Source organism: Triturus cristatus, chromosome 4_1 (assembly GCF_964204655.1).
Source record: "Triturus cristatus chromosome 4_1, aTriCri1.1, whole genome shotgun sequence".
NCBI classification, from domain to species: Eukaryota; Metazoa; Chordata; class Amphibia; order Caudata; family Salamandridae; genus Triturus; species Triturus cristatus.
This window is the reverse complement of record NC_140585.1, coordinates 106,849,626-106,872,814: the sequence shown is the minus strand read 5'-3', so window position 1 is coordinate 106,872,814 and position 23,189 is coordinate 106,849,626. Positions and strand designations below refer to the sequence as shown.

General features: G+C 44.5%; 51 non-coding genes across 51 annotated transcripts; 39 read left to right on the top strand and 12 right to left on the bottom strand.

Annotated features, from left to right (window-relative positions):
• Nucleotides 1–83: 83 nt before the first annotated feature.
• Nucleotides 84–155, top strand: TRNAA-CGC (transfer RNA alanine (anticodon CGC)). Its single transcript has one exon. It is a non-coding gene; the product is annotated as a tRNA-Ala (tRNA).
• A 199-nt stretch (nucleotides 156–354) lies between these two features.
• TRNAM-CAU (transfer RNA methionine (anticodon CAU)) lies at nucleotides 355–427 on the bottom strand. Its single transcript has one exon. It is a non-coding gene; the product is annotated as a tRNA-Met (tRNA).
• A 157-nt stretch (nucleotides 428–584) lies between these two features.
• Nucleotides 585–656, top strand: TRNAA-UGC (transfer RNA alanine (anticodon UGC)). Its single transcript has one exon. It is a non-coding gene; the product is annotated as a tRNA-Ala (tRNA).
• Nucleotides 657–1,424: 768 nt separating this feature from the next.
• Nucleotides 1,425–1,510, top strand: TRNAY-GUA (transfer RNA tyrosine (anticodon GUA)). Its single transcript is given in 2 exon segments — nucleotides 1,425–1,461; nucleotides 1,475–1,510. It is a non-coding gene; the product is annotated as a tRNA-Tyr (tRNA).
• Nucleotides 1,511–1,639: 129 nt separating this feature from the next.
• On the top strand, nucleotides 1,640–1,711 carry TRNAA-CGC (transfer RNA alanine (anticodon CGC)). Its single transcript has one exon. It is a non-coding gene; the product is annotated as a tRNA-Ala (tRNA).
• A 429-nt stretch (nucleotides 1,712–2,140) lies between these two features.
• On the top strand, nucleotides 2,141–2,212 carry TRNAA-UGC (transfer RNA alanine (anticodon UGC)). The gene has a single exon. It is a non-coding gene; the product is annotated as a tRNA-Ala (tRNA).
• Nucleotides 2,213–2,980: 768 nt separating this feature from the next.
• Nucleotides 2,981–3,066, top strand: TRNAY-GUA (transfer RNA tyrosine (anticodon GUA)). The gene is given in 2 exon segments: nucleotides 2,981–3,017; nucleotides 3,031–3,066. It is a non-coding gene; the product is annotated as a tRNA-Tyr (tRNA).
• Nucleotides 3,067–3,195: 129 nt separating this feature from the next.
• TRNAA-CGC (transfer RNA alanine (anticodon CGC)) lies at nucleotides 3,196–3,267 on the top strand. The gene has a single exon. It is a non-coding gene; the product is annotated as a tRNA-Ala (tRNA).
• A 199-nt stretch (nucleotides 3,268–3,466) lies between these two features.
• Nucleotides 3,467–3,539, bottom strand: TRNAM-CAU (transfer RNA methionine (anticodon CAU)). The gene has a single exon. It is a non-coding gene; the product is annotated as a tRNA-Met (tRNA).
• A 157-nt stretch (nucleotides 3,540–3,696) lies between these two features.
• On the top strand, nucleotides 3,697–3,768 carry TRNAA-UGC (transfer RNA alanine (anticodon UGC)). The gene has a single exon. It is a non-coding gene; the product is annotated as a tRNA-Ala (tRNA).
• A 768-nt stretch (nucleotides 3,769–4,536) lies between these two features.
• Nucleotides 4,537–4,622, top strand: TRNAY-GUA (transfer RNA tyrosine (anticodon GUA)). Its single transcript is given in 2 exon segments — nucleotides 4,537–4,573; nucleotides 4,587–4,622. It is a non-coding gene; the product is annotated as a tRNA-Tyr (tRNA).
• A 129-nt stretch (nucleotides 4,623–4,751) lies between these two features.
• TRNAA-CGC (transfer RNA alanine (anticodon CGC)) lies at nucleotides 4,752–4,823 on the top strand. Its single transcript has one exon. It is a non-coding gene; the product is annotated as a tRNA-Ala (tRNA).
• Nucleotides 4,824–5,252: 429 nt separating this feature from the next.
• Nucleotides 5,253–5,324, top strand: TRNAA-UGC (transfer RNA alanine (anticodon UGC)). Its single transcript has one exon. It is a non-coding gene; the product is annotated as a tRNA-Ala (tRNA).
• A 768-nt stretch (nucleotides 5,325–6,092) lies between these two features.
• TRNAY-GUA (transfer RNA tyrosine (anticodon GUA)) lies at nucleotides 6,093–6,178 on the top strand. The gene is given in 2 exon segments: nucleotides 6,093–6,129; nucleotides 6,143–6,178. It is a non-coding gene; the product is annotated as a tRNA-Tyr (tRNA).
• A 129-nt stretch (nucleotides 6,179–6,307) lies between these two features.
• Nucleotides 6,308–6,379, top strand: TRNAA-UGC (transfer RNA alanine (anticodon UGC)). The gene has a single exon. It is a non-coding gene; the product is annotated as a tRNA-Ala (tRNA).
• Nucleotides 6,380–6,578: 199 nt separating this feature from the next.
• On the bottom strand, nucleotides 6,579–6,651 carry TRNAM-CAU (transfer RNA methionine (anticodon CAU)). The gene has a single exon. It is a non-coding gene; the product is annotated as a tRNA-Met (tRNA).
• Nucleotides 6,652–6,808: 157 nt separating this feature from the next.
• On the top strand, nucleotides 6,809–6,880 carry TRNAA-UGC (transfer RNA alanine (anticodon UGC)). The gene has a single exon. It is a non-coding gene; the product is annotated as a tRNA-Ala (tRNA).
• A 983-nt stretch (nucleotides 6,881–7,863) lies between these two features.
• Nucleotides 7,864–7,935, top strand: TRNAA-CGC (transfer RNA alanine (anticodon CGC)). Its single transcript has one exon. It is a non-coding gene; the product is annotated as a tRNA-Ala (tRNA).
• Nucleotides 7,936–8,134: 199 nt separating this feature from the next.
• TRNAM-CAU (transfer RNA methionine (anticodon CAU)) lies at nucleotides 8,135–8,207 on the bottom strand. Its single transcript has one exon. It is a non-coding gene; the product is annotated as a tRNA-Met (tRNA).
• A 157-nt stretch (nucleotides 8,208–8,364) lies between these two features.
• Nucleotides 8,365–8,436, top strand: TRNAA-UGC (transfer RNA alanine (anticodon UGC)). The gene has a single exon. It is a non-coding gene; the product is annotated as a tRNA-Ala (tRNA).
• A 768-nt stretch (nucleotides 8,437–9,204) lies between these two features.
• Nucleotides 9,205–9,290, top strand: TRNAY-GUA (transfer RNA tyrosine (anticodon GUA)). Its single transcript is given in 2 exon segments — nucleotides 9,205–9,241; nucleotides 9,255–9,290. It is a non-coding gene; the product is annotated as a tRNA-Tyr (tRNA).
• A 129-nt stretch (nucleotides 9,291–9,419) lies between these two features.
• TRNAA-CGC (transfer RNA alanine (anticodon CGC)) lies at nucleotides 9,420–9,491 on the top strand. The gene has a single exon. It is a non-coding gene; the product is annotated as a tRNA-Ala (tRNA).
• A 199-nt stretch (nucleotides 9,492–9,690) lies between these two features.
• Nucleotides 9,691–9,763, bottom strand: TRNAM-CAU (transfer RNA methionine (anticodon CAU)). Its single transcript has one exon. It is a non-coding gene; the product is annotated as a tRNA-Met (tRNA).
• A 157-nt stretch (nucleotides 9,764–9,920) lies between these two features.
• TRNAA-UGC (transfer RNA alanine (anticodon UGC)) lies at nucleotides 9,921–9,992 on the top strand. The gene has a single exon. It is a non-coding gene; the product is annotated as a tRNA-Ala (tRNA).
• A 768-nt stretch (nucleotides 9,993–10,760) lies between these two features.
• Nucleotides 10,761–10,846, top strand: TRNAY-GUA (transfer RNA tyrosine (anticodon GUA)). The gene is given in 2 exon segments: nucleotides 10,761–10,797; nucleotides 10,811–10,846. It is a non-coding gene; the product is annotated as a tRNA-Tyr (tRNA).
• A 129-nt stretch (nucleotides 10,847–10,975) lies between these two features.
• TRNAA-UGC (transfer RNA alanine (anticodon UGC)) lies at nucleotides 10,976–11,047 on the top strand. The gene has a single exon. It is a non-coding gene; the product is annotated as a tRNA-Ala (tRNA).
• Nucleotides 11,048–11,246: 199 nt separating this feature from the next.
• TRNAM-CAU (transfer RNA methionine (anticodon CAU)) lies at nucleotides 11,247–11,319 on the bottom strand. The gene has a single exon. It is a non-coding gene; the product is annotated as a tRNA-Met (tRNA).
• A 157-nt stretch (nucleotides 11,320–11,476) lies between these two features.
• TRNAA-UGC (transfer RNA alanine (anticodon UGC)) lies at nucleotides 11,477–11,548 on the top strand. The gene has a single exon. It is a non-coding gene; the product is annotated as a tRNA-Ala (tRNA).
• Nucleotides 11,549–12,531: 983 nt separating this feature from the next.
• Nucleotides 12,532–12,603, top strand: TRNAA-CGC (transfer RNA alanine (anticodon CGC)). Its single transcript has one exon. It is a non-coding gene; the product is annotated as a tRNA-Ala (tRNA).
• Nucleotides 12,604–12,802: 199 nt separating this feature from the next.
• On the bottom strand, nucleotides 12,803–12,875 carry TRNAM-CAU (transfer RNA methionine (anticodon CAU)). The gene has a single exon. It is a non-coding gene; the product is annotated as a tRNA-Met (tRNA).
• Nucleotides 12,876–13,032: 157 nt separating this feature from the next.
• On the top strand, nucleotides 13,033–13,104 carry TRNAA-UGC (transfer RNA alanine (anticodon UGC)). Its single transcript has one exon. It is a non-coding gene; the product is annotated as a tRNA-Ala (tRNA).
• A 983-nt stretch (nucleotides 13,105–14,087) lies between these two features.
• On the top strand, nucleotides 14,088–14,159 carry TRNAA-CGC (transfer RNA alanine (anticodon CGC)). The gene has a single exon. It is a non-coding gene; the product is annotated as a tRNA-Ala (tRNA).
• A 199-nt stretch (nucleotides 14,160–14,358) lies between these two features.
• On the bottom strand, nucleotides 14,359–14,431 carry TRNAM-CAU (transfer RNA methionine (anticodon CAU)). Its single transcript has one exon. It is a non-coding gene; the product is annotated as a tRNA-Met (tRNA).
• Nucleotides 14,432–14,588: 157 nt separating this feature from the next.
• On the top strand, nucleotides 14,589–14,660 carry TRNAA-UGC (transfer RNA alanine (anticodon UGC)). Its single transcript has one exon. It is a non-coding gene; the product is annotated as a tRNA-Ala (tRNA).
• Nucleotides 14,661–15,428: 768 nt separating this feature from the next.
• TRNAY-GUA (transfer RNA tyrosine (anticodon GUA)) lies at nucleotides 15,429–15,514 on the top strand. The gene is given in 2 exon segments: nucleotides 15,429–15,465; nucleotides 15,479–15,514. It is a non-coding gene; the product is annotated as a tRNA-Tyr (tRNA).
• A 129-nt stretch (nucleotides 15,515–15,643) lies between these two features.
• On the top strand, nucleotides 15,644–15,715 carry TRNAA-CGC (transfer RNA alanine (anticodon CGC)). The gene has a single exon. It is a non-coding gene; the product is annotated as a tRNA-Ala (tRNA).
• A 429-nt stretch (nucleotides 15,716–16,144) lies between these two features.
• On the top strand, nucleotides 16,145–16,216 carry TRNAA-UGC (transfer RNA alanine (anticodon UGC)). The gene has a single exon. It is a non-coding gene; the product is annotated as a tRNA-Ala (tRNA).
• Nucleotides 16,217–16,984: 768 nt separating this feature from the next.
• Nucleotides 16,985–17,070, top strand: TRNAY-GUA (transfer RNA tyrosine (anticodon GUA)). Its single transcript is given in 2 exon segments — nucleotides 16,985–17,021; nucleotides 17,035–17,070. It is a non-coding gene; the product is annotated as a tRNA-Tyr (tRNA).
• Nucleotides 17,071–17,199: 129 nt separating this feature from the next.
• TRNAA-UGC (transfer RNA alanine (anticodon UGC)) lies at nucleotides 17,200–17,271 on the top strand. The gene has a single exon. It is a non-coding gene; the product is annotated as a tRNA-Ala (tRNA).
• Nucleotides 17,272–17,470: 199 nt separating this feature from the next.
• Nucleotides 17,471–17,543, bottom strand: TRNAM-CAU (transfer RNA methionine (anticodon CAU)). Its single transcript has one exon. It is a non-coding gene; the product is annotated as a tRNA-Met (tRNA).
• Nucleotides 17,544–17,700: 157 nt separating this feature from the next.
• On the top strand, nucleotides 17,701–17,772 carry TRNAA-UGC (transfer RNA alanine (anticodon UGC)). The gene has a single exon. It is a non-coding gene; the product is annotated as a tRNA-Ala (tRNA).
• Nucleotides 17,773–18,540: 768 nt separating this feature from the next.
• On the top strand, nucleotides 18,541–18,626 carry TRNAY-GUA (transfer RNA tyrosine (anticodon GUA)). The gene is given in 2 exon segments: nucleotides 18,541–18,577; nucleotides 18,591–18,626. It is a non-coding gene; the product is annotated as a tRNA-Tyr (tRNA).
• Nucleotides 18,627–18,755: 129 nt separating this feature from the next.
• On the top strand, nucleotides 18,756–18,827 carry TRNAA-UGC (transfer RNA alanine (anticodon UGC)). Its single transcript has one exon. It is a non-coding gene; the product is annotated as a tRNA-Ala (tRNA).
• Nucleotides 18,828–19,026: 199 nt separating this feature from the next.
• On the bottom strand, nucleotides 19,027–19,099 carry TRNAM-CAU (transfer RNA methionine (anticodon CAU)). The gene has a single exon. It is a non-coding gene; the product is annotated as a tRNA-Met (tRNA).
• A 1,225-nt stretch (nucleotides 19,100–20,324) lies between these two features.
• On the top strand, nucleotides 20,325–20,396 carry TRNAA-CGC (transfer RNA alanine (anticodon CGC)). Its single transcript has one exon. It is a non-coding gene; the product is annotated as a tRNA-Ala (tRNA).
• Nucleotides 20,397–20,595: 199 nt separating this feature from the next.
• TRNAM-CAU (transfer RNA methionine (anticodon CAU)) lies at nucleotides 20,596–20,668 on the bottom strand. The gene has a single exon. It is a non-coding gene; the product is annotated as a tRNA-Met (tRNA).
• A 157-nt stretch (nucleotides 20,669–20,825) lies between these two features.
• On the top strand, nucleotides 20,826–20,897 carry TRNAA-UGC (transfer RNA alanine (anticodon UGC)). Its single transcript has one exon. It is a non-coding gene; the product is annotated as a tRNA-Ala (tRNA).
• Nucleotides 20,898–21,665: 768 nt separating this feature from the next.
• Nucleotides 21,666–21,751, top strand: TRNAY-GUA (transfer RNA tyrosine (anticodon GUA)). The gene is given in 2 exon segments: nucleotides 21,666–21,702; nucleotides 21,716–21,751. It is a non-coding gene; the product is annotated as a tRNA-Tyr (tRNA).
• A 129-nt stretch (nucleotides 21,752–21,880) lies between these two features.
• TRNAA-CGC (transfer RNA alanine (anticodon CGC)) lies at nucleotides 21,881–21,952 on the top strand. Its single transcript has one exon. It is a non-coding gene; the product is annotated as a tRNA-Ala (tRNA).
• A 199-nt stretch (nucleotides 21,953–22,151) lies between these two features.
• TRNAM-CAU (transfer RNA methionine (anticodon CAU)) lies at nucleotides 22,152–22,224 on the bottom strand. Its single transcript has one exon. It is a non-coding gene; the product is annotated as a tRNA-Met (tRNA).
• Nucleotides 22,225–22,381: 157 nt separating this feature from the next.
• Nucleotides 22,382–22,453, top strand: TRNAA-UGC (transfer RNA alanine (anticodon UGC)). The gene has a single exon. It is a non-coding gene; the product is annotated as a tRNA-Ala (tRNA).
• The last annotated feature ends 736 nt before the right edge of the window (nucleotides 22,454–23,189 follow it).

Sequence of the window (23,189 nt, the reverse complement as noted above, 5' to 3'; positions counted from 1 at the left end):
CTTCCATTGATTATGATCGAGACTTTGCAGTCCCTGGGTTTCAGGGATTCCTTGCATCCATCAAACAGCTCGAGTGCAAAAGTGGGGATGTAGCTCAGTGGTAGAGCGCATGCTTCGCATGTATGAGGTCCCGGGTTCAATCCCCGGCATCTCCAGGAGCCTCTGTTCCTTATCTTGGCTTTTTTCCAGAAGGCTAGCCTGCCATCATGCAGAAAGAAGAAGTTTGTCATGCAGTTGGGGTGAGAGCCCCACTTAAATAGTCAGACATTTGCTTTGGAAAAATCTTTGAACTAGGCATAGTTGGCGCATTTCAAGAAAATCGGAGAATTTTGCATTCCAAAAGAAGGAAATAAATGCCCTCTCTGAGGATCGAACTCAGGACCTTCAGATTATGAGACTGACGCGCTGCCTACTGCGCTAAGAAGGCTGTATATAGGCATCTGTACATAAGACCATGAAGATCATCCAGGTACAAGGCTGAAGGATTTTCCTGACTGACATTGTATACTGCAGAGTCGAATGGGGTGATGTGGCCGTCGGTTCAATGCAGGGTTTCCAATCATACAGTCAAACCTTGCAGAAGTGGGGATGTAGCTCAGTGGTAGAGCGCATGCTTTGCATGTATGAGGCCCCGGGTTCAATCCCCGGCATCTCCAGACTTTTGCCATGCTTACCTTGGATTTTGGGCCGAAAGCTAGGCTGGCATCATGATGAAGGAAGAGATATGTCCTCCAACCGGGATGAGGACCCCGCTTAATCTGTCAGACGTTTGCCTTGAAAAATCCCATGAAATGGGGCTATCTCATTTTTGATGATTATAGATCAAAAGAATCCTACTTGTTGAAGACATCAAAGTGATGATTCATCTTGACAACCATAATGCTTTGATGATAGAAATCTGTCGCATCTCTCTTGATCATTGGTAAGGGTTCTTCTTCTAAACCAGAGACTCTTTACAGTAGCTTTTAGAAAAACGGAATATTTTGTTTATCTCAATCACCTTCAATCTACAGATTTTTCCGTTCTCTTTCCTTTTGAAAATGCATCCAAAATGCACTTTCTTGATGCTGGGTGCGTAGTAATGACTCCCATAACTTTCTGTCATTTCTTTCATGGTTCCGCGCAGCCATCCATTTGCCACCAATGCTGCCCAAGGTCTTTGTATCAAAGTTCCTTTCCTTTCTGTAAAATTGAAATTTGGAGCACCCCTGCTTATCCCCAAGCCAAGACAGAACATGAACTTTGGTCTGAAATCCTCCTTTGGGGTGATAAGATGTACCTTACAGTGTGCTCTAAGAACTGGTGACTTTGAGAGGGAGCTGCAGGTAATGTTCATGATTTTCATCGATCTGCTCCTGATCCCCACCCCCACAACCTTTCTTGAGCGAGAGATAATTACAGCGCTGAAAGATACTTCAGCCACTCCTTCGATAGCTCAGTTGGTAGAGCGGAGGACTGTAGCATAAAGTCAGACATCCTTAGGTCGCTGGTTCAAATCCGGCTCGAAGGATTTTTTGCTTCGATTTCCATATATTTCACTTTTATTCAAACAATACCTTCCATTGATTATGATCGAGACTTTGCAGTCCCTGGGTTTCAGGGATTCCTTGCATCCATCAAACAGCTCGAGGGCAAAAGTGGGGATGTAGCTCAGTGGTAGAGCGCATGCTTCGCATGTATGAGGTCCCGGGTTCAATCCCCGGCATCTCCAGGAGCCTCTGTTCCTTATCTTGGCTTTTTTCCAGAAGGCTAGCCTGCCATCATGCAGAAAGAAGAAGTTTGTCATGCAGTTGGGGTGAGAGCCCCACTTAAATAGTCAGACATTTGCTTTGGAAAAATCTTTGAACTAGGCATAGTTTGCGCATTTCAAGAAAATCGGAGAATTTTGCATTCCAAAAGAAGGAAATAAATGCCCTCTCTGAGGATCGAACTCAGGACCTTCAGATTATGAGACTGACGGGCTGCCTACTGCGCTAAGAAGGCTGTATATAGGCATCTGTACATAAGACCATGAAGATCATCCAGGTACAAGGCTGAAGGATTTTCCTGACTGACATTGTATACTGCAGAGTCGAATGGGGTGATGTGGCCGTCGGTTCAATGCAGGGTTTCCAATCATACAGTCAAACCTTGCAGAAGTGGGGATGTAGCTCAGTGGTAGAGCGCATGCTTTGCATGTATGAGGCCCCGGGTTCAATCCCCGGCATCTCCAGACTTTTGCCATGCTTACCTTGGATTTTGGGCCGAAAGCTGGGCGGGCATCATGATGAAGGAAGAGATATGTCCTCCAACCGGGATGAGGACCCCGCTTAATCTGTCAGACGTTTGCCTTGAAAAATCCCTTGAAATGGGGCTATCTCATTTTTGATGATTATAGATCAAAAGAATCCTACTTGTTGAAGACATCAAAGTGATGATTCATCTTGACAACCATAATGCTTTGATGATAGAAATCTGTCGCATCTCTCTTGATCATTGGTAAGGGTTCTTCTTCTAAACCAGAGACTCTTTACAGTAGCTTTTAGAAAAACGGAATATTTTGTTTATCTCAATCACCTTCAATCTACAGATTTTTCCGTTCTCTTTCCTTTTGAAAATGCATCCAAAATGCACGTTCTTGATGCTGGGTGCGTAGTAATGACTCCCATAACTTTCTGTCATTTCTTTCATGGTTCCGCGCAGCCATCCATTTGCCACCAATGCTGCCCAAGGTCTTTGTATCAAAGTTCCTTTCCTTTCTGTAAAATTGAAATTTGGAGCACCCCTGCTTATCCCCAAGCCAAGACAGAACATGAACTTTGGTCTGAAATCCTCCTTTGGGGTGATAAGACGTACCTTACAGTGTGCTCTAAGAACTGGTGACTTTGAGAGGGAGCTGCAGGTAATGTTCATGATTTTCATCGATCTGCTCCTGATCCCCACCCCCACAACCTTTCTTGAGCGAGAGATAATTACAGCGCTGAAAGATACTTCAGCCACTCCTTCGATAGCTCAGTTGGTAGAGCGGAGGACTGTAGCATAAAGTCAGACATCCTTAGGTCGCTGGTTCAAATCCGGCTCGAAGGATTTTTTGCTTCGATTTCCATATCTTTCACTTTTATTCAAACAATACCTTCCATTGATTATGATCGAGACTTTGCAGTCCCTGGGTTTCAGGGATTCCTTGCATCCATCAAACAGCTCGAGTGCAAAAGTGGGGATGTAGCTCAGTGGTAGAGCGCATGCTTCGCATGTATGAGGTCCCGGGTTCAATCCCCGGCATCTCCAGGAGCCTCTGTTCCTTATCTTGGCTTTTTTCCAGAAGGCTAGCCTGCCATCATGCAGAAAGAAGAAGTTTGTCATGCAGTTGGGGTGAGAGCCCCACTTAAATAGTCAGACATTTGCTTTGGAAAAATCTTTGAACTAGGCATAGTTGGCGCATTTCAAGAAAATCGGAGAATTTTGCATTCCAAAAGAAGGAAATAAATGCCCTCTCTGAGGATCGAACTCAGGACCTTCAGATTATGAGACTGACGCGCTGCCTACTGCGCTAAGAAGGCTGTATATAGGCATCTGTACATAAGACCATGAAGATCATCCAGGTACAAGGCTGAAGGATTTTCCTGACTGACATTGTATACTGCAGAGTCGAATGGGGTGATGTGGCCGTCGGTTCAATGCAGGGTTTCCAATCATACAGTCAAACCTTGCAGAAGTGGGGATGTAGCTCAGTGGTAGAGCGCATGCTTTGCATGTATGAGGCCCCGGGTTCAATCCCCGGCATCTCCAGACTTTTGCCATGCTTACCTTGGATTTTGGGCCGAAAGCTAGGCTGGCATCATGATGAAGGAAGAGATATGTCCTCCAACCGGGATGAGGACCCCGCTTAATCTGTCAGACGTTTGCCTTGAAAAATCCCATGAAATGGGGCTATCTCATTTTTGATGATTATAGATCAAAAGAATCCTACTTGTTGAAGACATCAAAGTGATGATTCATCTTGACAACCATAATGCTTTGATGATAGAAATCTGTCGCATCTCTCTTGATCATTGGTAAGGGTTCTTCTTCTAAACCAGAGACTCTTTACAGTAGCTTTTAGAAAAACGGAATATTTTGTTTATCTCAATCACCTTCAATCTACAGATTTTTCCGTTCTCTTTCCTTTTGAAAATGCATCCAAAATGCACTTTCTTGATGCTGGGTGCGTAGTAATGACTCCCATAACTTTCTGTCATTTCTTTCATGGTTCCGCGCAGCCATCCATTTGCCACCAATGCTGCCCAAGGTCTTTGTATCAAAGTTCCTTTCCTTTCTGTAAAATTGAAATTTGGAGCACCCCTGCTTATCCCCAAGCCAAGACAGAACATGAACTTTGGTCTGAAATCCTCCTTTGGGGTGATAAGATGTACCTTACAGTGTGCTCTAAGAACTGGTGACTTTGAGAGGGAGCTGCAGGTAATGTTCATGATTTTCATCGATCTGCTCCTGATCCCCACCCCCACAACCTTTCTTGAGCGAGAGATAATTACAGCGCTGAAAGATACTTCAGCCACTCCTTCGATAGCTCAGTTGGTAGAGCGGAGGACTGTAGCATAAAGTCAGACATCCTTAGGTCGCTGGTTCAAATCCGGCTCGAAGGATTTTTTGCTTCGATTTCCATATATTTCACTTTTATTCAAACAATACCTTCCATTGATTATGATCGAGACTTTGCAGTCCCTGGGTTTCAGGGATTCCTTGCATCCATCAAACAGCTCGAGGGCAAAAGTGGGGATGTAGCTCAGTGGTAGAGCGCATGCTTCGCATGTATGAGGTCCCGGGTTCAATCCCCGGCATCTCCAGGAGCCTCTGTTCCTTATCTTGGCTTTTTTCCAGAAGGCTAGCCTGCCATCATGCAGAAAGAAGAAGTTTGTCATGCAGTTGGGGTGAGAGCCCCACTTAAATAGTCAGACATTTGCTTTGGAAAAATCTTTGAACTAGGCATAGTTTGCGCATTTCAAGAAAATCGGAGAATTTTGCATTCCAAAAGAAGGAAATAAATGCCCTCTCTGAGGATCGAACTCAGGACCTTCAGATTATGAGACTGACGGGCTGCCTACTGCGCTAAGAAGGCTGTATATAGGCATCTGTACATAAGACCATGAAGATCATCCAGGTACAAGGCTGAAGGATTTTCCTGACTGACATTGTATACTGCAGAGTCGAATGGGGTGATGTGGCCGTCGGTTCAATGCAGGGTTTCCAATCATACAGTCAAACCTTGCAGAAGTGGGGATGTAGCTCAGTGGTAGAGCGCATGCTTTGCATGTATGAGGCCCCGGGTTCAATCCCCGGCATCTCCAGACTTTTGCCATGCTTACCTTGGATTTTGGGCCGAAAGCTAGGCTGGCATCATGATGAAGGAAGAGATATGTCCTCCAACCGGGATGAGGACCCCGCTTAATCTGTCAGACGTTTGCCTTGAAAAATCCCTTGAAATGGGGCTATCTCATTTTTGATGATTATAGATCAAAAGAATCCTACTTGTTGAAGACATCAAAGTGATGATTCATCTTGACAACCATAATGCTTTGATGATAGAAATCTGTCGCATCTCTCTTGATCATTGGTAAGGGTTCTTCTTCTAAACCAGAGACTCTTTACAGTAGCTTTTAGAAAAACGGAATATTTTGTTTATCTCAATCACCTTCAATCTACAGATTTTTCCGTTCTCTTTCCTTTTGAAAATGCATCCAAAATGCACGTTCTTGATGCTGGGTGCGTAGTAATGACTCCCATAACTTTCTGTCATTTCTTTCATGGTTCCGCGCAGCCATCCATTTGCCACCAATGCTGCCCAAGGTCTTTGTATCAAAGTTCCTTTCCTTTCTGTAAAATTGAAATTTGGAGCACCCCTGCTTATCCCCAAGCCAAGACAGAACATGAACTTTGGTCTGAAATCCTCCTTTGGGGTGATAAGACGTACCTTACAGTGTGCTCTAAGAACTGGTGACTTTGAGAGGGAGCTGCAGGTAATGTTCATGATTTTCATCGATCTGCTCCTGATCCCCACCCCCACAACCTTTCTTGAGCGAGAGATAATTACAGCGCTGAAAGATACTTCAGCCACTCCTTCGATAGCTCAGTTGGTAGAGCGGAGGACTGTAGCATAAAGTCAGACATCCTTAGGTCGCTGGTTCAAATCCGGCTCGAAGGATTTTTTGCTTCGATTTCCATATCTTTCACTTTTATTCAAACAATACCTTCCATTGATTATGATCGAGACTTTGCAGTCCCTGGGTTTCAGGGATTCCTTGCATCCATCAAACAGCTCGAGTGCAAAAGTGGGGATGTAGCTCAGTGGTAGAGCGCATGCTTTGCATGTATGAGGTCCCGGGTTCAATCCCCGGCATCTCCAGGAGCCTCTGTTCCTTATCTTGGCTTTTTTCCAGAAGGCTAGCCTGCCATCATGCAGAAAGAAGAAGTTTGTCATGCAGTTGGGGTGAGAGCCCCACTTAAATAGTCAGACATTTGCTTTGGAAAAATCTTTGAACTAGGCATAGTTGGCGCATTTCAAGAAAATCGGAGAATTTTGCATTCCAAAAGAAGGAAATAAATGCCCTCTCTGAGGATCGAACTCAGGACCTTCAGATTATGAGACTGACGCGCTGCCTACTGCGCTAAGAAGGCTGTATATAGGCATCTGTACATAAGACCATGAAGATCATCCAGGTACAAGGCTGAAGGATTTTCCTGACTGACATTGTATACTGCAGAGTCGAATGGGGTGATGTGGCCGTCGGTTCAATGCAGGGTTTCCAATCATACAGTCAAACCTTGCAGAAGTGGGGATGTAGCTCAGTGGTAGAGCGCATGCTTTGCATGTATGAGGCCCCGGGTTCAATCCCCGGCATCTCCAGACTTTTGCCATGCTTACCTTGGATTTTGGGCCGAAAGCTAGGCTGGCATCATGATGAAGGAAGAGATATGTCCTCCAACCGGGATGAGGACCCCGCTTAATCTGTCAGACGTTTGCCTTGAAAAATCCCATGAAATGGGGCTATCTCATTTTTGATGATTATAGATCAAAAGAATCCTACTTGTTGAAGACATCAAAGTGATGATTCATCTTGACAACCATAATGCTTTGATGATAGAAATCTGTCGCATCTCTCTTGATCATTGGTAAGGGTTCTTCTTCTAAACCAGAGACTCTTTACAGTAGCTTTTAGAAAAACAGAATATTTTGTTTATCTCAATCACCTTCAATCTACAGATTTTTCCGTTCTCTTTCCTTTTGAAAATGCATCCAAAATGCACGTTCTTGATGCTGGGTGCGTAGTAATGACTCCCATAACTTTCTGTCATTTCTTTCATGGTTCCGCGCAGCCATCCATTTGCCACCAATGCTGCCCAAGGTCTTTGTATCAAAGTTCCTTTCCTTTCTGTAAAATTGAAATTTGGAGCACCCCTGCTTATCCCCAAGCCAAGACAGAACATGAACTTTGGTCTGAAATCCTCCTTTGGGGTGATAAGACGTACCTTACAGTGTGCTCTAAGAACTGGTGACTTTGAGAGGGAGCTGCAGGTAATGTTCATGATTTTCATCGATCTGCTCCTGATCCCCACCCCCATAACCTTTCTTGAGCGAGAGATAATTACAGCGCTGAAAGATACTTCAGCCACTCCTTCGATAGCTCAGTTGGTAGAGCGGAGGACTGTAGCATAAAGTCAGACATCCTTAGGTCGCTGGTTCAAATCCGGCTTGAAGGATTTTTTGCTTCGATTTCCATATCTTTCACTTTTATTCAAACAATACCTTCCATTGATTATGATCGAGACTTTGCAGTCCCTGGGTTTCAGGGATTCCTTGCATCCATCAAACAGCTCGAGTGCAAAAGTGGGGATGTAGCTCAGTGGTAGAGCGCATGCTTCGCATGTATGAGGTCCCGGGTTCAATCCCCGGCATCTCCAGGAGCCTCTGTTCCTTATCTTGGCTTTTTTCCAGAAGGCTAGCCTGCCATCATGCAGAAAGAAGAAGTTTGTCATGCAGTTGGGGTGAGAGCCCCACTTAAATAGTCAGACATTTGCTTTGGAAAAATCTTTGAACTAGGCATAGTTTGCGCATTTCAAGAAAATCGGAGAATTTTGCATTCCAAAAGAAGGAAATAAATGCCCTCTCTGAGGATCGAACTCAGGACCTTCAGATTATGAGACTGACGCGCTGCCTACTGCGCTAAGAAGGCTGTATATAGGCATCTGTACATAAGACCATGAAGATCATCCAGGTACAAGGCTGAAGGATTTTCCTGACTGACATTGTATACTGCAGAGTCGAATGGGGTGATGTGGCCGTCGGTTCAATGCAGGGTTTCCAATCATACAGTCAAACCTTGCAGAAGTGGGGATGTAGCTCAGTGGTAGAGCGCATGCTTTGCATGTATGAGGCCCCGGGTTCAATCCCCGGCATCTCCAGACTTTTGCCATGCTTACCTTGGATTTTGGGCCGAAAGCTAGGCTGGCATCATGATGAAGGAAGAGATATGTCCTCCAACCGGGATGAGGACCCCGCTTAATCTGTCAGACGTTTGCCTTGAAAAATCCCATGAAATGGGGCTATCTCATTTTTGATGATTATAGATCAAAAGAATCCTACTTGTTGAAGACATCAAAGTGATGATTCATCTTGACAACCATAATGCTTTGATGATAGAAATCTGTCGCATCTCTCTTGATCATTGGTAAGGGTTCTTCTTCTAAACCAGAGACTCTTTACAGTAGCTTTTAGAAAAACGGAATATTTTGTTTATCTCAATCACCTTCAATCTACAGATTTTTCCGTTCTCTTTCCTTTTGAAAATGCATCCAAAATGCACGTTCTTGATGCTGGGTGCGTAGTAATGACTCCCATAACTTTCTGTCATTTCTTTCATGGTTCCGCGCAGCCATCCATTTGCCACCAATGCTGCCCAAGGTCTTTGTATCAAAGTTCCTTTCCTTTCTGTAAAATTGAAATTTGGAGCACCCCTGCTTATCCCCAAGCCAAGACAGAACATGAACTTTGGTCTGAAATCCTCCTTTGGGGTGATAAGACGTACCTTACAGTGTGCTCTAAGAACTGGTGACTTTGAGAGGGAGCTGCAGGTAATGTTCATGATTTTCATCGATCTGCTCCTGATCCCCACCCCCACAACCTTTCTTGAGCGAGAGATAATTACAGCGCTGAAAGATACTTCAGCCACTCCTTCGATAGCTCAGTTGGTAGAGCGGAGGACTGTAGCATAAAGTCAGACATCCTTAGGTCGCTGGTTCAAATCCGGCTCGAAGGATTTTTTGCTTCGATTTCCATATCTTTCACTTTTATTCAAACAATACCTTCCATTGATTATGATCGAGACTTTGCAGTCCCTGGGTTTCAGGGATTCCTTGCATCCATCAAACAGCTCGAGGGCAAAAGTGGGGATGTAGCTCAGTGGTAGAGCGCATGCTTCGCATGTATGAGGTCCCGGGTTCAATCCCCGGCATCTCCAGGAGCCTCTGTTCCTTATCTTGGCTTTTTTCCAGAAGGCTAGCCTGCCATCATGCAGAAAGAAGAAGTTTGTCATGCAGTTGGGGTGAGAGCCCCACTTAAATAGTCAGACATTTGCTTTGGAAAAATCTTTGAACTAGGCATAGTTGGCGCATTTCAAGAAAATCGGAGAATTTTGCATTCCAAAAGAAGGAAATAAATGCCCTCTCTGAGGATCGAACTCAGGACCTTCAGATTATGAGACTGACGCGCTGCCTACTGCGCTAAGAAGGCTGTATATAGGCATCTGTACATAAGACCATGAAGATCATCCAGGTACAAGGCTGAAGGATTTTCCTGACTGACATTGTATACTGCAGAGTCGAATGGGGTGATGTGGCCGTCGGTTCAATGCAGGGTTTCCAATCATACAGTCAAACCTTGCAGAAGTGGGGATGTAGCTCAGTGGTAGAGCGCATGCTTTGCATGTATGAGGCCCCGGGTTCAATCCCCGGCATCTCCAGACTTTTGCCATGCTTACCTTGGATTTTGGGCCGAAAGCTAGGCTGGCATCATGATGAAGGAAGAGATATGTCCTCCAACCGGGATGAGGACCCCGCTTAATCTGTCAGACGTTTGCCTTGAAAAATCCCATGAAGTGGGGCTATCTCATTTTTGATGATTATAGATCAAAAGAATCCTACTTGTTGAAGACATCAAAGTGATGATTCATCTTGACAACCATAATGCTTTGATGATAGAAATCTGTCGCATCTCTCTTGATCATTGGTAAGGGTTCTTCTTCTAAACCAGAGACTCTTTACAGTAGCTTTTAGAAAAACGGAATATTTTGTTTATCTCAATCACCTTCAATCTACAGATTTTTCCGTTCTCTTTCCTTTTGAAAATGCATCCAAAATGCACGTTCTTGATGCTGGGTGCGTAGTAATGACTCCCATAACTTTCTGTCATTTCTTTCATGGTTCCGCGCAGCCATCCATTTGCCACCAATGCTGCCCAAGGTCTTTGTATCAAAGTTCCTTTCCTTTCTGTAAAATTGAAATTTGGAGCACCCCTGCTTATCCCCAAGCCAAGACAGAACATGAACTTTGGTCTGAAATCCTCCTTTGGGGTGATAAGACGTACCTTACAGTGTGCTCTAAGAACTGGTGACTTTGAGAGGGAGCTGCAGGTAATGTTCATGATTTTCATCGATCTGCTCCTGATCCCCACCCCCACAACCTTTCTTGAGCGAGAGATAATTACAGCGCTGAAAGATACTTCAGCCACTCCTTCGATAGCTCAGTTGGTAGAGCGGAGGACTGTAGCATAAAGTCAGACATCCTTAGGTCGCTGGTTCAAATCCGGCTCGAAGGATTTTTTGCTTCGATTTCCATATCTTTCACTTTTATTCAAACAATACCTTCCATTGATTATGATCGAGACTTTGCAGTCCCTGGGTTTCAGGGATTCCTTGCATCCATCAAACAGCTCGAGTGCAAAAGTGGGGATGTAGCTCAGTGGTAGAGCGCATGCTTTGCATGTATGAGGTCCCGGGTTCAATCCCCGGCATCTCCAGGAGCCTCTGTTCCTTATCTTGGCTTTTTTCCAGAAGGCTAGCCTGCCATCATGCAGAAAGAAGAAGTTTGTCATGCAGTTGGGGTGAGACCCCCACTTAAATAGTCAGACATTTGCTTTGGAAAAATCTTTGAACTAGGCATAGTTGGCGCATTTCAAGAAAATCGGAGAATTTTGCATTCCAAAAGAAGGAAATAAATGCCCTCTCTGAGGATCGAACTCAGGACCTTCAGATTATGAGACTGACGCGCTGCCTACTGCGCTAAGAAGGCTGTATATAGGCATCTGTACATAAGACCATGAAGATCATCCAGGTACAAGGCTGAAGGATTTTCCTGACTGACATTGTATACTGCAGAGTCGAATGGGGTGATGTGGCCGTCGGTTCAATGCAGGGTTTCCAATCATACAGTCAAACCTTGCAGAAGTGGGGATGTAGCTCAGTGGTAGAGCGCATGCTTTGCATGTATGAGGCCCCGGGTTCAATCCCCGGCATCTCCAGACTTTTGCCATGCTTACCTTGGATTTTGGGCCGAAAGCTAGGCTGGCATCATGATGAAGGAAGAGATATGTCCTCCAACCGGGATGAGGACCCCGCTTAATCTGTCAGACGTTTGCCTTGAAAAATCCCATGAAATGGGGCTATCTCATTTTTGATGATTATAGATCAAAAGAATCCTACTTGTTGAAGACATCAAAGTGATGATTCATCTTGACAACCATAATGCTTTGATGATAGAAATCTGTCGCATCTCTCTTGATCATTGGTAAGGGTTCTTCTTCTAAACCAGAGACTCTTTACAGTAGCTTTTAGAAAAACAGAATATTTTGTTTATCTCAATCACCTTCAATCTACAGATTTTTCCGTTCTCTTTCCTTTTGAAAATGCATCCAAAATGCACGTTCTTGATGCTGGGTGCGTAGTAATGACTCCCATAACTTTCTGTCATTTCTTTCATGGTTCCGCGCAGCCATCCATTTGCCACCAATGCTGCCCAAGGTCTTTGTATCAAAGTTCCTTTCCTTTCTGTAAAATTGAAATTTGGAGCACCCCTGCTTATCCCCAAGCCAAGACAGAACATGAACTTTGGTCTGAAATCCTCCTTTGGGGTGATAAGACGTACCTTACAGTGTGCTCTAAGAACTGGTGACTTTGAGAGGGAGCTGCAGGTAATGTTCATGATTTTCATCGATCTGCTCCTGATCCCCACCCCCATAACCTTTCTTGAGCGAGAGATAATTACAGCGCTGAAAGATACTTCAGCCACTCCTTCGATAGCTCAGTTGGTAGAGCGGAGGACTGTAGCATAAAGTCAGACATCCTTAGGTCGCTGGTTCAAATCCGGCTTGAAGGATTTTTTGCTTCGATTTCCATATCTTTCACTTTTATTCAAACAATACCTTCCATTGATTATGATCGAGACTTTGCAGTCCCTGGGTTTCAGGGATTCCTTGCATCCATCAAACAGCTCGAGTGCAAAAGTGGGGATGTAGCTCAGTGGTAGAGCGCATGCTTCGCATGTATGAGGTCCCGGGTTCAATCCCCGGCATCTCCAGGAGCCTCTGTTCCTTATCTTGGCTTTTTTCCAGAAGGCTAGCCTGCCATCATGCAGAAAGAAGAAGTTTGTCATGCAGTTGGGGTGAGAGCCCCACTTAAATAGTCAGACATTTGCTTTGGAAAAATCTTTGAACTAGGCATAGTTTGCGCATTTCAAGAAAATCGGAGAATTTTGCATTCCAAAAGAAGGAAATAAATGCCCTCTCTGAGGATCGAACTCAGGACCTTCAGATTATGAGACTGACGCGCTGCCTACTGCGCTAAGAAGGCTGTATATAGGCATCTGTACATAAGACCATGAAGATCATCCAGGTACAAGGCTGAAGGATTTTCCTGACTGACATTGTATACTGCAGAGTCGAATGGGGTGATGTGGCCGTCGGTTCAATGCAGGGTTTCCAATCATACAGTCAAACCTTGCAGAAGTGGGGATGTAGCTCAGTGGTAGAGCGCATGCTTTGCATGTATGAGGCCCCGGGTTCAATCCCCGGCATCTCCAGACTTTTGCCATGCTTACCTTGGATTTTGGGCCGAAAGCTAGGCTGGCATCATGATGAAGGAAGAGATATGTCCTCCAACCGGGATGAGGACCCCGCTTAATCTGTCAGACGTTTGCCTTGAAAAATCCCATGAAATGGGGCTATCTCATTTTTGATGATTATAGATCAAAAGAATCCTACTTGTTGAAGACATCAAAGTGATGATTCATCTTGACAACCATAATGCTTTGATGATAGAAATCTGTCGCATCTCTCTTGATCATTGGTAAGGGTTCTTCTTCTAAACCAGAGACTCTTTACAGTAGCTTTTAGAAAAACAGAATATTTTGTTTATCTCAATCACCTTCAATCTACAGATTTTTCCGTTCTCTTTCCTTTTGAAAATGCATCCAAAATGCACGTTCTTGATGCTGGGTGCGTAGTAATGACTCCCATAACTTTCTGTCATTTCTTTCATGGTTCCGCGCAGCCATCCATTTGCCACCAATGCTGCCCAAGGTCTTTGTATCAAAGTTCCTTTCCTTTCTGTAAAATTGAAATTTGGAGCACCCCTGCTTATCCCCAAGCCAAGACAGAACATGAACTTTGGTCTGAAATCCTCCTTTGGGGTGATAAGACGTACCTTACAGTGTGCTCTAAGAACTGGTGACTTTGAGAGGGAGCTGCAGGTAATGTTCATGATTTTCATCGATCTGCTCCTGATCCCCACCCCCATAACCTTTCTTGAGCGAGAGATAATTACAGCGCTGAAAGATACTTCAGCCACTCCTTCGATAGCTCAGTTGGTAGAGCGGAGGACTGTAGCATAAAGTCAGACATCCTTAGGTCGCTGGTTCAAATCCGGCTTGAAGGATTTTTTGCTTCGATTTCCATATCTTTCACTTTTATTCAAACAATACCTTCCATTGATTATGATCGAGACTTTGCAGTCCCTGGGTTTCAGGGATTCCTTGCATCCATCAAACAGCTCGAGTGCAAAAGTGGGGATGTAGCTCAGTGGTAGAGCGCATGCTTCGCATGTATGAGGTCCCGGGTTCAATCCCCGGCATCTCCAGGAGCCTCTGTTCCTTATCTTGGCTTTTTTCCAGAAGGCTAGCCTGCCATCATGCAGAAAGAAGAAGTTTGTCATGCAGTTGGGGTGAGAGCCCCACTTAAATAGTCAGACATTTGCTTTGGAAAAATCTTTGAACTAGGCATAGTTTGCGCATTTCAAGAAAATCGGAGAATTTTGCATTCCAAAAGAAGGAAATAAATGCCCTCTCTGAGGATCGAACTCAGGACCTTCAGATTATGAGACTGACGCGCTGCCTACTGCGCTAAGAAGGCTGTATATAGGCATCTGTACATAAGACCATGAAGATCATCCAGGTACAAGGCTGAAGGATTTTCCTGACTGACATTGTATACTGCAGAGTCGAATGGGGTGATGTGGCCGTCGGTTCAATGCAGGGTTTCCAATCATACAGTCAAACCTTGCAGAAGTGGGGATGTAGCTCAGTGGTAGAGCGCATGCTTTGCATGTATGAGGCCCCGGGTTCAATCCCCGGCATCTCCAGACTTTTGCCATGCTTACCTTGGATTTTGGGCCGAAAGCTAGGCTGGCATCATGATGAAGGAAGAGATATGTCCTCCAACCGGGATGAGGACCCCGCTTAATCTGTCAGACGTTTGCCTTGAAAAATCCCATGAAATGGGGCTATCTCATTTTTGATGATTATAGATCAAAAGAATCCTACTTGTTGAAGACATCAAAGTGATGATTCATCTTGACAACCATAATGCTTTGATGATAGAAATCTGTCGCATCTCTCTTGATCATTGGTAAGGGTTCTTCTTCTAAACCAGAGACTCTTTACAGTAGCTTTTAGAGAAACGGAATATTTTGTTTATCTCAATCACCTTCAATCTACAGATTTTTCCGTTCTCTTTCCTTTTGAAAATGCATCCAAAATGCACGTTCTTGATGCTGGGTGCGTAGTAATGACTCCCATAACTTTCTGTCATTTCTTTCATGGTTCCGCGCAGCCATCCATTTGCCACCAATGCTGCCCAAGGTCTTTGTATCAAAGTTCCTTTCCTTTCTGTAAAATTGAAATTTGGAGCACCCCTGCTTATCCCCAAGCCAAGACAGAACATGAACTTTGGTCTGAAATCCTCCTTTGGGGTGATAAGACGTACCTTACAGTGTGCTCTAAGAACTGGTGACTTTGAGAGGGAGCTGCAGGTAATGTTCATGATTTTCATCGATCTGCTCCTGATCCCCACCCCCACAACCTTTCTTGAGCGAGAGATAATTACAGCGCTGAAAGATACTTCAGCCACTCCTTCGATAGCTCAGTTGGTAGAGCGGAGGACTGTAGCATAAAGTCAGACATCCTTAGGTCGCTGGTTCAAATCCGGCTCGAAGGATTTTTTGCTTCGATTTCCATATATTTCACTTTTATTCAAACAATACCTTCCATTGATTATGATCGAGACTTTGCAGTCCCTGGGTTTCAGGGATTCCTTGCATCCATCAAACAGCTCGAGGGCAAAAGTGGGGATGTAGCTCAGTGGTAGAGCGCATGCTTCGCATGTATGAGGTCCCGGGTTCAATCCCCGGCATCTCCAGGAGCCTCTGTTCCTTATCTTGGCTTTTTTCCAGAAGGCTAGCCTGCCATCATGCAGAAAGAAGAAGTTTGTCATGCAGTTGGGGTGAGAGCCCCACTTAAATAGTCAGACATTTGCTTTGGAAAAATCTTTGAACTAGGCATAGTTTGCGCATTTCAAGAAAATCGGAGAATTTTGCATTCCAAAAGAAGGAAATAAATGCCCTCTCTGAGGATCGAACTCAGGACCTTCAGATTATGAGACTGACGCGCTGCCTACTGCGCTAAGAAGACTGTATATAGGCATCTGTACATAAGACCATGAAGATCATCCAGGTACAAGGCTGAAGGATTTTCCTGACTGACATTGTATACTGCAGAGTCGAATGGGGTGATGTGGCCGTCGGTTCAATGCAGGGTTTCCAATCATACAGTCAAACCTTGCAGAAGTGGGGATGTAGCTCAGTGGTAGAGCGCATGCTTTGCATGTATGAGGCCCCGGGTTCAATCCCCGGCATCTCCAGACTTTTGCCATGCTTACCTTGGATTTTGGGCCGAAAGCTAGGCTGGCATCATGATGAAGGAAGAGATATGTCCTCCAACCGGGATGAGGACCCCGCTTAATCTGTCAGACGTTTGCCTTGAAAAATCCCATGAAATGGGGCTATCTCATTTTTGATGATTATAGATCAAAAGAATCCTACTTGTTGAAGACATCAAAGTGATGATTCATCTTGACAACCATAATGCTTTGATGATAGAAATCTGTCGCATCTCTCTTGATCATTGGTAAGGGTTCTTCTTCTAAACCAGAGACTCTTTACAGTAGCTTTTAGAAAAACGGAATATTTTGTTTATCTCAATCACCTTCAATCTACAGATTTTTCCGTTCTCTTTCCTTTTGAAAATGCATCCAAAATGCACGTTCTTGATGCTGGGTGCGTAGTAATGACTCCCATAACTTTCTGTCATTTCTTTCATGGTTCCGCGCAGCCATCCATTTGCCACCAATGCTGCCCAAGGTCTTTGTATCAAAGTTCCTTTCCTTTCTGTAAAATTGAAATTTGGAGCACCCCTGCTTATCCCCAAGCCAAGACAGAACATGAACTTTGGTCTGAAATCCTCCTTTGGGGTGATAAGACGTACCTTACAGTGTGCTCTAAGAACTGGTGACTTTGAGAGGGAGCTGCAGGTAATGTTCATGATTTTCATCGATCTGCTCCTGATCCCCACCCCCACAACCTTTCTTGAGCGAGAGATAATTACAGCGCTGAAAGATACTTCAGCCACTCCTTCGATAGCTCAGTTGGTAGAGCGGAGGACTGTAGCATAAAGTCAGACATCCTTAGGTCGCTGGTTCAAATCCGGCTCGAAGGATTTTTTGCTTCGATTTCCATATCTTTCACTTTTATTCAAACAATACCTTCCATTGATTATGATCGAGACTTTGCAGTCCCTGGGTTTCAGGGATTCCTTGCATCCATCAAACAGCTCGAGTGCAAAAGTGGGGATGTAGCTCAGTGGTAGAGCGCATGCTTTGCATGTATGAGGTCCCGGGTTCAATCCCCGGCATCTCCAGGAGCCTCTGTTCCTTATCTTGGCTTTTTTCCAGAAGGCTAGCCTGCCATCATGCAGAAAGAAGAAGTTTGTCATGCAGTTGGGGTGAGAGCCCCACTTAAATAGTCAGACATTTGCTTTGGAAAAATCTTTGAACTAGGCATAGTTGGCGCATTTCAAGAAAATCGGAGAATTTTGCATTCCAAAAGAAGGAAATAAATGCCCTCTCTGAGGATCGAACTCAGGACCTTCAGATTATGAGACTGACGCGCTGCCTACTGCGCTAAGAAGGCTGTATATAGGCATCTGTACATAAGACCATGAAGATCATCCAGGTACAAGGCTGAAGGATTTTCCTGACTGACATTGTATACTGCAGAGTCGAATGGGGTGATGTGGCCGTCGGTTCAATGCAGGGTTTCCAATCATACAGTCAAACCTTGCAGAAGTGGGGATGTAGCTCAGTGGTAGAGCGCATGCTTTGCATGTATGAGGCCCCGGGTTCAATCCCCGGCATCTCCAGACTTTTGCCATGCTTACCTTGGATTTTGGGCCGAAAGCTAGGCTGGCATCATGATGAAGGAAGAGATATGTCCTCCAACCGGGATGAGGACCCCGCTTAATCTGTCAGACGTTTGCCTTGAAAAATCCCATGAAATGGGGCTATCTCATTTTTGATGATTATAGATCAAAAGAATCCTACTTGTTGAAGACATCAAAGTGATGATTCATCTTGACAACCATAATGCTTTGATGATAGAAATCTGTCGCATCTCTCTTGATCATTGGTAAGGGTTCTTCTTCTAAACCAGAGACTCTTTACAGTAGCTTTTAGAAAAACAGAATATTTTGTTTATCTCAATCACCTTCAATCTACAGATTTTTCCGTTCTCTTTCCTTTTGAAAATGCATCCAAAATGCACGTTCTTGATGCTGGGTGCGTAGTAATGACTCCCATAACTTTCTGTCATTTCTTTCATGGTTCCGCGCAGCCATCCATTTGCCACCAATGCTGCCCAAGGTCTTTGTATCAAAGTTCCTTTCCTTTCTGTAAAATTGAAATTTGGAGCACCCCTGCTTATCCCCAAGCCAAGACAGAACATGAACTTTGGTCTGAAATCCTCCTTTGGGGTGATAAGACGTACCTTACAGTGTGCTCTAAGAACTGGTGACTTTGAGAGGGAGCTGCAGGTAATGTTCATGATTTTCATCGATCTGCTCCTGATCCCCACCCCCACAACCTTTCTTGAGCGAGAGATAATTACAGCGCTGAAAGATACTTCAGCCACTCCTTCGATAGCTCAGTTGGTAGAGCGGAGGACTGTAGCATAAAGTCAGACATCCTTAGGTCGCTGGTTCAAATCCGGCTCGAAGGATTTTTTGCTTCGATTTCCATATCTTTCACTTTTATTCAAACAATACCTTCCATTGATTATGATCGAGACTTTGCAGTCCCTGGGTTTCAGGGATTCCTTGCATCCATCAAACAGCTCGAGTGCAAAAGTGGGGATGTAGCTCAGTGGTAGAGCGCATGCTTTGCATGTATGAGGTCCCGGGTTCAATCCCCGGCATCTCCAGGAGCCTCTGTTCCTTATCTTGGCTTTTTTCCAGAAGGCTAGCCTGCCATCATGCAGAAAGAAGAAGTTTGTCATGCAGTTGGGGTGAGAGCCCCACTTAAATAGTCAGACATTTGCTTTGGAAAAATCTTTGAACTAGGCATAGTTGGCGCATTTCAAGAAAATCGGAGAATTTTGCATTCCAAAAGAAGGAAATAAATGCCCTCTCTGAGGATCGAACTCAGGACCTTCAGATTATGAGACTGACGCGCTGCCTACTGCGCTAAGAAGGCTGTATATAGGCATCTGTACATAAGACCATGAAGATCATCCAGGTACAAGGCTGAAGGATTTTCCTGACTGACATTGTATACTGCAGAGTCGAATGGGGTGATGTGGCCGTCGGTTCAATGCAGGGTTTCCAATCATACAGTCAAACCTTGCAGAAGTGGGGATGTAGCTCAGTGGTAGAGCGCATGCTTTGCATGTATGAGGCCCCGGGTTGAGGCCCCGGGTTCAATCCCCGGCATCTCCAGACTTTTGCCATGCTTACCTTGGATTTTGGGCCGAAAGCTAGGCTGGCATCATGATGAAGGAAGAGATATGTCCTCCAACCGGGATGAGGACCCCGCTTAATCTGTCAGACGTTTGCCTTGAAAAATCCCATGAAATGGGGCTATCTCATTTTTGATGATTATAGATCAAAAGAATCCTACTTGTTGAAGACATCAAAGTGATGATTCATCTTGACAACCATAATGCTTTGATGATAGAAATCTGTCGCATCTCTCTTGATCATTGGTAAGGGTTCTTCTTCTAAACCAGAGACTCTTTACAGTAGCTTTTAGAAAAACAGAATATTTTGTTTATCTCAATCACCTTCAATCTACAGATTTTTCCGTTCTCTTTCCTTTTGAAAATGCATCCAAAATGCACGTTCTTGATGCTGGGTGCGTAGTAATGACTCCCATAACTTTCTGTCATTTCTTTCATGGTTCCGCGCAGCCATCCATTTGCCACCAATGCTGCCCAAGGTCTTTGTATCAAAGTTCCTTTCCTTTCTGTAAAATTGAAATTTGGAGCACCCCTGCTTATCCCCAAGCCAAGACAGAACATGAACTTTGGTCTGAAATCCTCCTTTGGGGTGATAAGACGTACCTTACAGTGTGCTCTAAGAACTGGTGACTTTGAGAGGGAGCTGCAGGTAATGTTCATGATTTTCATCGATCTGCTCCTGATCCCCACCCCCATAACCTTTCTTGAGCGAGAGATAATTACAGCGCTGAAAGATACTTCAGCCACTCCTTCGATAGCTCAGTTGGTAGAGCGGAGGACTGTAGCATAAAGTCAGACATCCTTAGGTCGCTGGTTCAAATCCGGCTTGAAGGATTTTTTGCTTCGATTTCCATATCTTTCACTTTTATTCAAACAATACCTTCCATTGATTATGATCGAGACTTTGCAGTCCCTGGGTTTCAGGGATTCCTTGCATCCATCAAACAGCTCGAGTGCAAAAGTGGGGATGTAGCTCAGTGGTAGAGCGCATGCTTCGCATGTATGAGGTCCCGGGTTCAATCCCCGGCATCTCCAGGAGCCTCTGTTCCTTATCTTGGCTTTTTTCCAGAAGGCTAGCCTGCCATCATGCAGAAAGAAGAAGTTTGTCATGCAGTTGGGGTGAGAGCCCCACTTAAATAGTCAGACATTTGCTTTGGAAAAATCTTTGAACTAGGCATAGTTTGCGCATTTCAAGAAAATCGGAGAATTTTGCATTCCAAAAGAAGGAAATAAATGCCCTCTCTGAGGATCGAACTCAGGACCTTCAGATTATGAGACTGACGCGCTGCCTACTGCGCTAAGAAGGCTGTATATAGGCATCTGTACATAAGACCATGAAGATCATCCAGGTACAAGGCTGAAGGATTTTCCTGACTGACATTGTATACTGCAGAGTCGAATGGGGTGATGTGGCCGTCGGTTCAATGCAGGGTTTCCAATCATACAGTCAAACCTTGCAGAAGTGGGGATGTAGCTCAGTGGTAGAGCGCATGCTTTGCATGTATGAGGCCCCGGGTTCAATCCCCGGCATCTCCAGACTTTTGCCATGCTTACCTTGGATTTTGGGCCGAAAGCTAGGCTGGCATCATGATGAAGGAAGAGATATGTCCTCCAACCGGGATGAGGACCCCGCTTAATCTGTCAGACGTTTGCCTTGAAAAATCCCATGAAATGGGGCTATCTCATTTTTGATGATTATAGATCAAAAGAATCCTACTTGTTGAAGACATCAAAGTGATGATTCATCTTGACAACCATAATGCTTTGATGATAGAAATCTGTCGCATCTCTCTTGATCATTGGTAAGGGTTCTTCTTCTAAACCAGAGACTCTTTACAGTAGCTTTTAGAAAAACGGAATATTTTGTTTATCTCAATCACCTTCAATCTACAGATTTTTCCGTTCTCTTTCCTTTTGAAAATGCATCCAAAATGCACGTTCTTGATGCTGGGTGCGTAGTAATGACTCCCATAACTTTCTGTCATTTCTTTCATGGTTCCGCGCAGCCATCCATTTGCCACCAATGCTGCCCAAGGTCTTTGTATCAAAGTTCCTTTCCTTTCTGTAAAATTGAAATTTGGAGCACCCCTGCTTATCCCCAAGCCAAGACAGAACATGAACTTTGGTCTGAAATCCTCCTTTGGGGTGATAAGACGTACCTTACAGTGTGCTCTAAGAACTGGTGACTTTGAGAGGGAGCTGCAGGTAATGTTCATGATTTTCATCGATCTGCTCCTGATCCCCACCCCCACAACCTTTCTTGAGCGAGAGATAATTACAGCGCTGAAAGATACTTCAGCCACTCCTTCGATAGCTCAGTTGGTAGAGCGGAGGACTGTAGCATAAAGTCAGACATCCTTAGGTCGCTGGTTCAAATCCGGCTCGAAGGATTTTTTGCTTCGATTTCCATATCTTTCACTTTTATTCAAACAATACCTTCCATTGATTATGATCGAGACTTTGCAGTCCCTGGGTTTCAGGGATTCCTTGCATCCATCAAACAGCTCGAGTGCAAAAGTGGGGATGTAGCTCAGTGGTAGAGCGCATGCTTCGCATGTATGAGGTCCCGGGTTCAATCCCCGGCATCTCCAGGAGCCTCTGTTCCTTATCTTGGCTTTTTTCCAGAAGGCTAGCCTGCCATCATGCAGAAAGAAGAAGTTTGTCATGCAGTTGGGGTGAGAGCCCCACTTAAATAGTCAGACATTTGCTTTGGAAAAATCTTTGAACTAGGCATAGTTTGCGCATTTCAAGAAAATCGGAGAATTTTGCATTCCAAAAGAAGGAAATAAATGCCCTCTCTGAGGATCGAACTCAGGACCTTCAGATTATGAGACTGACGCGCTGCCTACTGCGCTAAGAAGGCTGTATATAGGCATCTGTACATAAGACCATGAAGATCATCCAGGTACAAGGCTGAAGGATTTTCCTGACTGACATTGTATACTGCAGAGTCGAATGGGGTGATGTGGCCGTCGGTTCAATGCAGGGTTTCCAATCATACAGTCAAACCTTGCAGAAGTGGGGATGTAGCTCAGTGGTAGAGCGCATGCTTTGCATGTATGAGGCCCCGGGTTCAATCCCCGGCATCTCCAGACTTTTGCCATGCTTACCTTGGATTTTGGGCCGAAAGCTAGGCTGGCATCATGATGAAGGAAGAGATATGTCCTCCAACCGGGATGAGGACCCCGCTTAATCTGTCAGACGTTTGCCTTGAAAAATCCCATGAAATGGGGCTATCTCATTTTTGATGATTATAGATCAAAAGAATCCTACTTGTTGAAGACATCAAAGTGATGATTCATCTTGACAACCATAATGCTTTGATGATAGAAATCTGTCGCATCTCTCTTGATCATTGGTAAGGGTTCTTCTTCTAAACCAGAGACTCTTTACAGTAGCTTTTAGAAAAACGGAATATTTTGTTTATCTCAATCACCTTCAATCTACAGATTTTTCCGTTCTCTTTCCTTTTGAAAATGCATCCAAAATGCACGTTCTTGATGCTGGGTGCGTAGTAATGACTCCCATAACTTTCTGTCATTTCTTTCATGGTTCCGCGCAGCCATCCATTTGCCACCAATGCTGCCCAAGGTCTTTGTATCAAAGTTCCTTTCCTTTCTGTAAAATTGAAATTTGGAGCACCCCTGCTTATCCCCAAGCCAAGACAGAACATGAACTTTGGTCTGAAATCCTCCTTTGGGGTGATAAGACGTACCTTACAGTGTGCTCTAAGAACTGGTGACTTTGAGAGGGAGCTGCAGGTAATGTTCATGATTTTCATCGATCTGCTCCTGATCCCCACCCCCACAACCTTTCTTGAGCGAGAGA